Source organism: Chlorocebus sabaeus, chromosome 9 (genome assembly GCF_047675955.1).
Source record: "Chlorocebus sabaeus isolate Y175 chromosome 9, mChlSab1.0.hap1, whole genome shotgun sequence".
Lineage (NCBI taxonomy): Eukaryota > Metazoa > Chordata > Mammalia > Primates > Cercopithecidae > Chlorocebus > Chlorocebus sabaeus.
This window is the reverse complement of record NC_132912.1, coordinates 46,103,284-46,114,682: the sequence shown is the minus strand read 5'-3', so window position 1 is coordinate 46,114,682 and position 11,399 is coordinate 46,103,284. Positions and strand designations below refer to the sequence as shown.

At 40.9% G+C, this 11,399-nt stretch overlaps 1 pseudogene; it reads left to right on the top strand.

Annotated features, from left to right (window-relative positions):
• Window positions 1-604: 604 nt before the first annotated feature.
• On the top strand, window positions 605-1,745 carry LOC103215752 (double homeobox protein A-like; annotated as a pseudogene).
• The last annotated feature ends 9,654 nt before the right edge of the window (window positions 1,746-11,399 follow it).

The following is an 11,399-nucleotide window of genomic DNA, read 5'->3' as shown; positions in this document are numbered from 1 at the left end:
CCTGCCGCACCCCTCATAAGGTGAAGCATGCATAGAGCACTCCCAGGGTCAGCGTGAGCCCAGCACCGGCTCAGGCTGCCGATGCTCCAGAGTCGGATTCCACCTTCCACTTAAATGGCAGCCACAGGTAGACGTGCATATCACAACCACCTCTGTGCGTTCATAATCTCTGTTTATTCTGCAAGTGGTTTCCACACGAAAAATGGCACAGTGTTTCTCAGAAGACAACTGCATAAAAATCAACATACTTCAAATTCACAGCAAATAATCAGATAATTGATGAAACTACTTACCCAAACGATAATTGTAAATTATGCCTTCTGAATATATTTGTCATAAACTTGGAGTAAGGAACCCTCACAGACACAGAACAATTCAAAAAATGCAAAGCTGTTTGTTAAAATACTGGTGCTTTTGGGTAGAAACCCTCATCCATATCCTGGTAAGGGTTGAAGTTGCACAGGTGTTTTCATTTGTCAAAATCCAGAAAACCATAAGCTTTAGATTTGTGAATTATGTTGTATTATATGCGATCTTTCTTTTTAAAAATGAGCTGTAAGCGGTCTCCCAGACAGCAGCTCAGCCTCCAGGACTCTCTTCCAGCATGACCAAAGACACCTTTTCACACAAGATGGTAGCAACAAATCATAGGTGCAATCACACCAAATTCACAGAAGATCAATTGAAAATCCTCATCAATACCTTCAATCAGAAACCTTACCCAGGTTATGCTACCAAACAAAAGCTTGCTTTAGAAATCAATACAGAAGAGTCCAGAATGCATGTTTAATGCTTCTAGGACTTTTCAGTAGGTTAGTCTAAAAGGTAAGTGTCTTTTAAAATTTTTAATAAAAATTTATAATTTGTAAGTAAAGCTTTCTGTTAACAGTCTTGATTAGAGGATTTTAATTATGCTCAGAGATCATACATCTGTATCTTCTATTTCATTTGAAAAGTACCAGTTTTCAATGTCACACCCATAATGAGGCAGAGTCTAGCTCTGTCGCCCAGGCTGGAGTGCAGTGGCACGATCTCGGCTCACTGCAACCTCCAACTCCCAGGTTCAAGCAATTCCCTACCTCAGCCTCCAGAGTAGCTGGGATTACAGGCACACACCACCACACCTGGTTATTTTTTGTATTTTTAGTAGAGATGGGGTTTCACCATCTTGGCCAGGCTGGTCTTGAACTCCTGACCTCGTGATCCACCCGCTTCGGTCTCCCAAAGTGCTGGGATTACAGGAATGAGCCACCGCACCCAGCCTTTTCTTTCTTTCTTTCTTTCTTTTTTTTTTTTTTGAGATGGAGTCTTGCTCTGTCGCCCAGAATTGAAGAGCTAGGCACAGATTCCAGAAAAGACCAGAACCTAACTTTAGATTCAAGCCAGAGCCATTGGCAAGATCAACATGGTGTGGAGTTTCAACGTAGAGAAGCCAGACGGTGTCATACCATCTATAGCACCTCTCAATTACACACTCTTATCAAGGCATTTATGAAAACCCATACCCTGGGATTGATTCCAGAGAAAAACTTGCTGAAGAAATTGGTGCTTCAGAGTCAAGAGTCCAAATTTGGTTCCAAAATCGAAGACCTAGATTTCATCTCCACAGAAAAAGAGAACCTGTTGTGTCCTTAGAACAAGAAGCCCAGGGGCAAGATTTCTGAGGGACTTCAAGGTACAGAAGATACACAAAATGACACCAACCTCACTAGCACTCTCATTTCTCTAGAGTCAGAGCATGGTGAACACGGTCAAGTTCAGTGTATTTGATATTATCAACTTAGTCCCCAACTCTCTCTCATAGTCTTTCTGGGAATCCATCCTGTTGAAAGTGCAAGCTAAACTTTCTGAAGATGGTAAAGAACTTAGCTGGGTGTGGTGGCTCACGATTGCAATCTCAGCACTTTGGGAGGCTGAGGCAGGAAGATTGCTTGAGCCCAGGAGTTTGAAACCAGTCTGGGCAGCATAGTAAGACCCTGTCTCTATTATAAAAAACAAAATAAATAAAAAGGACTGTAGGAGGTCGAGACAGGTACAGGAGGCACCACACTACGCTATTGACACAGCCTGGATCCAGAGTTCAGCAGAACTTGAGACAATGAAAACAAATTTAGTAATAATCATTTTTCAATCATCGCAGTACTTATTGATTTGGACAAAAATCAGTTAATGTCAAACACTTAAAGTGAAGCTGCTCTGCCTATGGAGTAGCCATTCTTTTATTCCTTTAGTTTCTTAATACATTTTCTTTCACTTAAAAAAACAAAACAAAACAAAAAAAAACCTTATAGTTTGATGAAGAATGACATATATACCTCATCTCAAAGAATCTTCTCACACACACTTATTAATTACAAGAGGAAAATCAGTAATTTTGCAGCAGAGAAATATGACCAACTCCACCTTAACCAAGTGGCTTAAAGTCACGGCACCAGTAATGGCACAAACCAATGTGAGATGCTTCCTGATAGGATACACTAAAAAGGGCACAGTCCCTTCTGCATGTTGCTGACAAAAAGTGGGTAAACTGAAACTGAAACCAATAATTAGACAATGTCAAGCAAACACAAATTCAGGTTGACAGTCTGCAAAGTAGCATCCACGTACTCTTCAGCAATGGATTGATCCTAGCTACTCAGGAATCAGAGGCAGGAGGATTGTTTGAGGCCAGGAATTCCAGATCAGCTTGGGCAACATGATGAGACCCCATCTCTACAAACATCTTTTTAAAAATGAGCCGGGCCGGGTGCGGTGGCTCACGCCTGCAATCCCAGCACTTTGGGAGGCTGAGGCGGGCGGATTACGAGGTCAGGAGATTGAGACCATCCTGGTTAACACAGTGAAACCCCGTCTCTACTAAAAATACAAGAAATTAACCAGGCATGGTGGCGGGGCGCCTGTAGTCCCAGCTACTAGGGAGGCTGAGGCAGGAGAATGGCGTGAACCCGGGAGGTGGAGCTTGTAGTGAGCCGAGATCGCGCCACTGCACTCCAGCCTGGGCGACAGAGCCAGACTCCGTCTCAAAAAAAAAAAAAAAAAAAAAAGAGTCAGGTGTGGTAGCGTGCATCTGTAGTCTCAGCTACTCAGGAGCCTGAGACAGGAGGATAGTTTGTAAACAGGAGATGGAGGCTGCAGTGAGCAATGATCGTGCTACTGCACTCCAGCGTGGGTGACACAGTGATTTCCTGTTTCCAAACAACAACAACAAGAAAACAAAAAAATGGATAGAATAATGACAATAAAAATGGAGAAAAAGTAGGCTGACTCAGGAAATGCTTAGAAAGTGTAGCCATACCTCAAAGATATTGTGGATTTGGTTCCAGACCACCACAATAAACTAAATATTGCTATAAAGTGAGTCACACAAATTGTTTTGTTTCTTTGTGAATATAAAGTTATATTGACTGGGTGTTATGGCTCATGCCTATAATCCTAGTACTTTAGGAGACGGAGGCAGGAGGATAACCTGAGGCGGAGGTTGCAGTGAGCCAAGATAGGGCGATTACCCTCCAACCTGGGCGACAGAGTGAGACTCTGTCTCAAAAAAAAAAAAAGAAAAGAAAAAAAAAAGGGCCGGGCACACTGGCTCATGCCTGTAATCCCAGCACTTTGGGAGACCAAGGCGGGTGGATCACGAGGTCAGGAGTTCAAGACCAGCCTGGCCAAGATGGTGAAACCCCATCTCTACTAAAAATACAAAAAATAGCCAGGTGTGGTGGTGTGTGCCTGTAATCCCAGCTACTCTGGAGGCTGAGGTAGGGAATTGCTTGAACCTGGGAGTTGGAGGTTGCAGTGAGCCGAGATCGTGCCACTGCACTCCAGCCTGGGCGACAGAGCTAGACTCTGCCTCATTATGGGTGTGACATTGAAAACTGGTATTTTTCAAATGAAATAGAAGATACAGATGTATGATCTCTGAGCATAATTAAAATCCTCTAATCAAGACTGTTAACAGAAACGTTTACTTACAAATGATACATTTTCATTAAAAAATACACTTATCTTTTAGACTAATCTGCTGAAAAGTCCTAGAAGCATTAAACAAAACAGAAGCAGAAAGCACCTTGGTGCCATAACTTTGGGTTCTCCATATCATCACTCACTACAAGGAACCAAAGCTTCTTGGAGAAATGGCTGCTTTCTGACTGCAGGCAGGAAATGTGCAAAATCAGTGTAGATCATCTTGTCATACTGGAAAGCAAGGGCACTTTTATACCCCCCAGGGTCATGTCCATAGGCTCCAAGAGGCAACTTGAAGGAGGTCCCACTATCCAAACATGAACGAATATAAGCATCAGTAATAATGATGACCACAAGCCAGGCACAGTGGTTCACACCTGTAAGCCCAACACTTTGGGAAACTAAGGTAGATGGATTCCTGTAGCCCAGGTGTTCAAGATAAAACCCTCTGTCTGCCAAAAATAGAAAACAAAAAAATTAGGCAGGCATTGTAGCATGTGCCCATAGTCCCAGCTACTTGAGAGGCTGAGGTGGTAGGGTCACCTAAGCCCAGGAGTCTGAGGCTGCAGTGAGCTGTAATTATGCCACTGCACTCCAGCCTGGGCCATAAAGCAAGATCCATCTCAAAAAACCCCAAACAAAAATAATGATGATCATGATGATGATGTTGATGATGATGGTGATGACTGCAATGAGCAGGTGCACACCTTATATGTTTAAATCGTCAGGCTTATAATGATATTAATGCATGCAGTCAATAGAATAAATACATCATCCAGATGTTCGAATTAGCATAAAAAACTACAGTATTCCCCCTTTATCTGTGTGGCATACTTTGGAAGACCTCCAGTGGATCTCTTAAACCATGGATAATACCGAACCCTACATTAGCACTTACCACACACTGTGGCTGTAACTTTTGCAGTTTGAGGTACAAAAGCAAAACTAGCAAGAATATATTTTTCCTTTTCCACAATTTTACAGATAGAAGATTAATTCTTACCCTAGATGTTAGCAACCTCAGCATATTATTTTCCTCATTAAGAGGGAAACTTTCTTCTTTTCAGTTACTGAAAGCATTTTCAGGTTTCTCTTTTGCATATCTGAATTGCCAGCATCACTACTCTTGCATTTTGGGACAATTACTAAGTAAAATAAGGGTTACTTGAACATGGGCACTGCAATACTAAGCTAGGTCCATCTGATAACTTAGATGGCTGCAAATGTCTAATGAGCAGGAAGCAGGAAGCATGGATCTGCCAAGCAAAGGAATATGTCACATCCTGAACCAGATATAGCAGAATGGTGGGAGGTTGCATCACATTCCTCAGAATAGCACATGACTTAAAACTTATAAACTGTTTACTTCTGGAGTTTTATATTTAATATTTTTGACTGTGGGTGACTGAAAGTGAGGAAAGTAAAGCCACAAATAAGGGGATACTATTATATTATAAATACAAATGTGCTCAAGGACTGAAATAATAATATTGAGTAAACACATGTGAAATATTAGCAGAGACAAAAACTTAAAAAAATAAAAATTCTAGTACTTAAAAATACAATATCTTACAGAAAAATTTCATTAGACTGAGGAGAGGCAGGAGAATAGTTGCCAAAATTAGTTTTTAAAAAATCAACCGATTTTTGGCCAGGCACAGTGGCTCACAGCTATAATCCCAGCACTTTGGGAGGCCAAGGCAGGCAGATCATGAGGCCAGGAGACCGAGACCATCCTGCCTAACACGATGAAACCCTGTCTCTACTAAAAATACAAAAAAGCCAAGCATGGTGGCGGGTACCTGTAGTCCCAGCTACTCAGGAGGCCGAGGCAGGATAATGGCGTGAACCCGGGAGGTGGAGCTTGCAGTGAGCTGAGATCGCGCCACTGCACTCCAGCTTGGGTGACAGAGCGAGACTCTCTCTCTCTCTCTCTCAAAAAAGAAAAAATCAGCCCATTTTTAATTTCTTCAAGTGCTTTCTAGGATTTTAGGAAACTAGATTACTACTTAGAAAACTGGTAAATAAAAGAGTAACTGATAAATTAAGAATCCTGTATTTATTCTACCTTTTCTCTACAAGCAGTACCTCAGGGTAACCAAAGAGATAATGAAGAAAAACTATCCAGAAAAGTTTTGTGTTTAATATATGAAAGAATAATAATAGAATTAAAATGGCTCCATTTCTTGACCTCTAATTTAATCAGTTTTGTAAGTTATCATCCCTGCTGCTCTTGGTTTGGTTTAGCCAGGAAAACAGCCAATTAAGTATTATAGAAATAAACAGCTTAATATAAGAATTAGTGCCTACATTCTTGTGCATCTAAGTAAAAAAATATGAAAGTTTGGCAGGTTGCCTCCAGAAAGTCAGAAACATAATCACAAATGGCATCAGCTGAAAACACTGTATAGGAGGGAAAGCAGCAGCTCGTGAAAGAGTCCAGGAAACTTCTGTATTCACCAGGATTATGAAGTACACACTCATGTGAGGTCTATGATGGGGCTATATCTGGATGCTAGAATTGCTGAGAAGAACCTTGTTAAAAGCTCTGAAAGTCTCCATGCCTGGCTGCCAAAAATTGCTGACAGTGACTTCAGCTTTACTTTTATCCTTGGAATTGTGTGTAAATTTTCTCTATTTGCAAATTTTATGAGGATTCACTTAGGAAAGAGATTTCTAGAATATAGAGTTCTTAGTTTTAGAAAAGTGTAGTGGTTGCTGCCAAGTTGACAAAAGAATTCAAAACAGCTTCTAATATCACAAAAAGAAAGACAACTAGGAATAATGTTTGGGTAGAAAAAACATAACATTGTCTATGAAATATTCTTGACAAAAATCTAAACAGTTCCTTAAACTTTCATTGTTTTTTGTAAAAACACTTAGTTATAAGTGTCATGGAAGACATCCTAAAACTCTTCTGTTGCGGGAAGTCAGGGACCCCGAACGGAGGGACTGGCTGGAGCCATGGCAGAGGAACATAAATTGTGAAGATTTCATTTTAATATGGACATTTATCAGTTCCCAAATAATACTTTTATAATTTCTTATGCCTGGCTTTACTTTAATCTCTAAATCCCGTTATCTTCGTAAGCTGAGGATGTACGTCACCTCAGGACCACTGTGATAATTGTGTTAACTGTAAAAATTGATTGTAAAACATGTGTGTTTGAACAATATGAAATCAGTGCACCTTGAAAAAGAACAGAATAACAGTGATTTTTAGGGAACAAGGGAAGACAACCATAAGGTCTGAGTGCCTGTAGGGTTGGGCAAAAAGAGCCATATTTTTCTTTTTGCAGAGAGCCTACAAACAGCCGTGCAATTAGGGAAGATATCACTACATTCTCTTCCTAGCAAGGAATATTAATATTAATACCCTGGGAAAGGAATGCATTCCTGGTGGGAGGTCTATAAATAGTTGCTCTGGGAATGTCTGTCTCATGTGGTTGAGATAAGGATTGAGCTATGCCCTGGTCTCCTGCAGTACCCTCAAGTTTACTAGGGTGGTGAAAAACTCCACCCTGGTAAATTTGAGGTCGGACTGGTTCTCTGCTCTCAAACCCTGTTTTCTGTTGTTTAGGATGTTTATCAAGACAATACGTGCACCACTGAACATAGACCCTTATCAGTGGTTCTGCTTTTGCCTTTTGTCCTGTTCCCTCAAAAGCATGTGATCTCTGTTAGACCCTTAGTAGTAGTTCTTCTTTTTGCCCTTTGAAGCATGTGATCTTTGTACCTACTCCCTTTTCTTGAACTCCCTCCCCTTTTGAAACCCTTAATAAAAACTTGCTGGTCTGAGACTCAGGTGGGCATCATGGTCCTACCAATATGTGATATCACCCCCAGTGGCCCAGCTGTAAAATTCCTCTTTATACTGTCTCTCTTTATTTCTCAGCTGGCCAACACTTATGGAAAATAGAAAGAACCTGCATTGAAATATGGGGGGCAGGTTCCACCAATACAGATTCTCATATTCTGGTGATTAGGATGGGAGCATCTATGGGAGGGTCCATTTCACACAGAGTAAAAGTCCGAGTTCTGACAATGTCCTACTATTTCCCATGTGAAGCAGACTCCACTTCCTGTATAAGCTCATTGGTTACAACTCTCTCCCCTTCACTCACTCAGTTCCAGCTGCACTGGCCTTGCTCTTCCTCAACACAAGCCCACCCAGGACCTTTGCACTTACCGTTCTCTCTGTCAGCAGATCTCCCTCCTTTCTTTAAGTCTCTGCATAAAGGCCACCACCCTATGAGTGAGGGTTTCTATGATTACCCCTTCCCCAGCTAGACACTTCCTTCCATGCTCAATTTTTTCCCAGAGCTCTTAATATCATGTGTCTGTCATTCATATTCTCTCTTTCTTTCTTCTGTCCTCTCCCACTAGAACATCATCAATAATGGGTGTTCTGTCTCTTGTCATAATCCTTAGCAAATACCAGGGGCTCAATAGTTGTTGAATAAGTGAATCTTACTTTACTGGAAGAGCAAGTTCCTTGGACTCAAAGATCTTCCCTAAAATAGGAACTTAATAAATAATAAATGAATGAATGAATGAATGGGTACATGAGAGACTCAACTTGCATCTCATTTTTTATAGGTATATAGACTAATATGAAAGCAAGTGCTTTCTACTTAGAAATCAGACATAAAGGTTTAAGTAGCTTATTCAAGGACATACAATAAAGGGAAAGTAATGCAATCACATATTAAAACTCCAGCCAAGTCCCTGACTTTATTTTGCTATGTCCCTGCATGTTCTCAGCATGACAAATCAGAACTTATCCAGATTTTCTTGCTTGGCTGAAATACCAGTACCAAAAATGTTACAAGTTAATAAACTCTGGATTTATTATGAAAGTAAATTTCACAGAAATCTCAAAAGCATTTATCTTGTATATTCAGATATGTAAAAAATAAACAGGGAGAGATCATCATCCACGTTTGAAAACACCCCCAGAAGCAAACCTGCAGCATAAGCTTCATGTGCATCATCAGTGCCTGACACTGCCCATCAGCCAGCCCAGAGCAGCACCCAGATGGTCACCTCAGGTGTTGGGGACACAAAGAAACAAAAGACGTTCCTGTTGGGAGTCATGTTTGTTGAGGGGAAAGAGACAAGGGGACAATGCAACTGACTTGGAATGGGACAGCAATTTGTCTTCCAGAGGCCATCTCAGCTGCATTTTGCAAAGTGTTATGCTAGCCTTGCTCACACACCGGCAAAACCCATGCCAACTCACCATCCAGCAACATCTCTCCGCCTGCTGTTTCAGGAGGGTGTCCCAGCGTAGTGTTTTGTTCAAACTTGAAAACTGCATTTCTAGGAATCCTTTTACCAGCATATGGTTGGGAAAGAGGACCTCACTGTGATCAGGAAGCTGGACCCAGAGGGGGGACTGCCAGATTCAAATCTCACCTCTGCGACTCACTAGTTGTGTCCCCGACAGACATGTCACCAACCAACTCTCTCTACACTTCAATGTCCTCACCTCTAAAAAGTCTGCTTATAATTCTTATGATAATTGTAGGCGATATTGCAGGAAAAACACTTACAGTGCCTTGCAATTCCAGGCCTTAATACATACTACCTATTATTATAATAGCTGTTAATATATTAATATTATATATATTAATGTTGACTTTTTAAAAAAAATCACCATTCAAAAATAAATAGTACATTTGTCTTCATCTTGAGTTTAGCTTGTGGCAGTGACTTCTAAAGGTTTATCATTTACTTACAACTAAGTGTTTGCCAATAATCAGGAAAAACTGCTATCAGGCAAATGTTAAGATTAAGCTTTTCTACATTTGGCTGGCAAAAACCAAGTCATTTAAAGCCTTCCCCCTCAATTCTACACCTGAATAAAAATATACATGATTTGTTAATGGAAAGTTTAACAGAAATGTTGAACAAAGATGACCTCATATACTATTTAAATAAGATAAGCAAAATGAGTAAGATTTTAAAATATATACATAGGCATGTGTAGGTTCAACTAGACATTTTTGTGGCAAATTACTGTCTGATAAAACAATTGTTTAATTTAATATCCTACATTGCCTCACTGCTTAAAAAATGAAATAAGATCAAATGACATCAAAATATACATTTATTTTTCTGTTTCTATTAACCACGCTAACCAAGGACACATGTCAGAGGCATTAAATGAGCTTTACATCAAGTTACACAAGAATTCACCTCACTCATGGAGATCCTAATTTAGTAGGCTGGGGAAGAAGCAAGTAACATCTGTGGTTATTAACCACTGTGCAAGATCTCTCTCTTTTTCTTTTCCCTTTCGACAGGGTCTTGTTCTATCACCCAGGCACAATCACAGCTCACTGCAGCTTTGACCTCCCAGGCTTAGGTGATCCTCTCACCTCAGCCTCCTGAGTAGCTGGGACTACCGGCATGCACCACAATGCCCAGCTAATTTTTTGTACTTTTGTAGAGACGGGGTTTCACCACATTGCCCAGGCTTGTCTCAAACTCCTGGGCTCAAGCGATCCACCCGCTTGGGCCTCCCAAAGTGCTGAAATTAGAAGTGTGAGCCACCGCGTCGAGCCCAAGATCTCTCCTTTGAAAAGAAGTTTTTTGCCTTGAAATTGTGTGCAAAAAACGTTTCCTGATTCTGTAACCCTGCTCCCAAAACAAAACTTGACTGTTTGCAACTCAATAAAGAGAAATGTTGAGTTGCTCCTCGGCCCTTAAAAATCATGAAATAACCCTCTGATCTTTTAACACTAACAAGAGAGTTAAGGGAAATGGGAAGGGAGGAGGCAGGACTTTCCATCTGTTCCGGGAAATCATGTGACTGCCTTCCCTTTATACTGATAAAGCTGCCAACAGAACTCTTAGTGCTGATGGGCGTGCTCTGTGTCTCACTCTTCCTATGCATAACCATTAGCCACATCAGTCTGCTCATAACCTTCCTAACTTCCTGCCATCCAAGGTCCTTGCTTCTTTCATTCATTCATTCAATGTTTTCTGAGCATGTACTGCACCCCAGGGAACAAATGCAAAAATGCCCCTGCCCTCCTGGTGCTTGCATTCTAATTTCTAAAAAATGGCCTCCTGAAACTGCCAGACTTGTTTAAAGAACTGCTTCCTCAATGTGTTTCTTAAAAATGATGGTATTTTGGGGGCAGAAAAGCAAATAATCGCAGTTTGAGAAAACAATGTGGTTCAAAGGATTAAAGAAATTAGAGGCTATAGAGGGTCTGCACGAGTAAAGATAAGGGAACTCATGAACCTTTTGGAGTGGAATGAAGCAGTAACAGAATGACTGGCTTGGAGGTTATTTCTGACGGGGTATATAAACCCACCTGGAAATAGGAATGACCTGGCAGAGGATTAGGATTCAGTGGCCAGAAGTAGGACCTGTTCCCAGCAAGAACAAATTTAACAATTCCTACTAGAAATGGGATCAGGAGAGA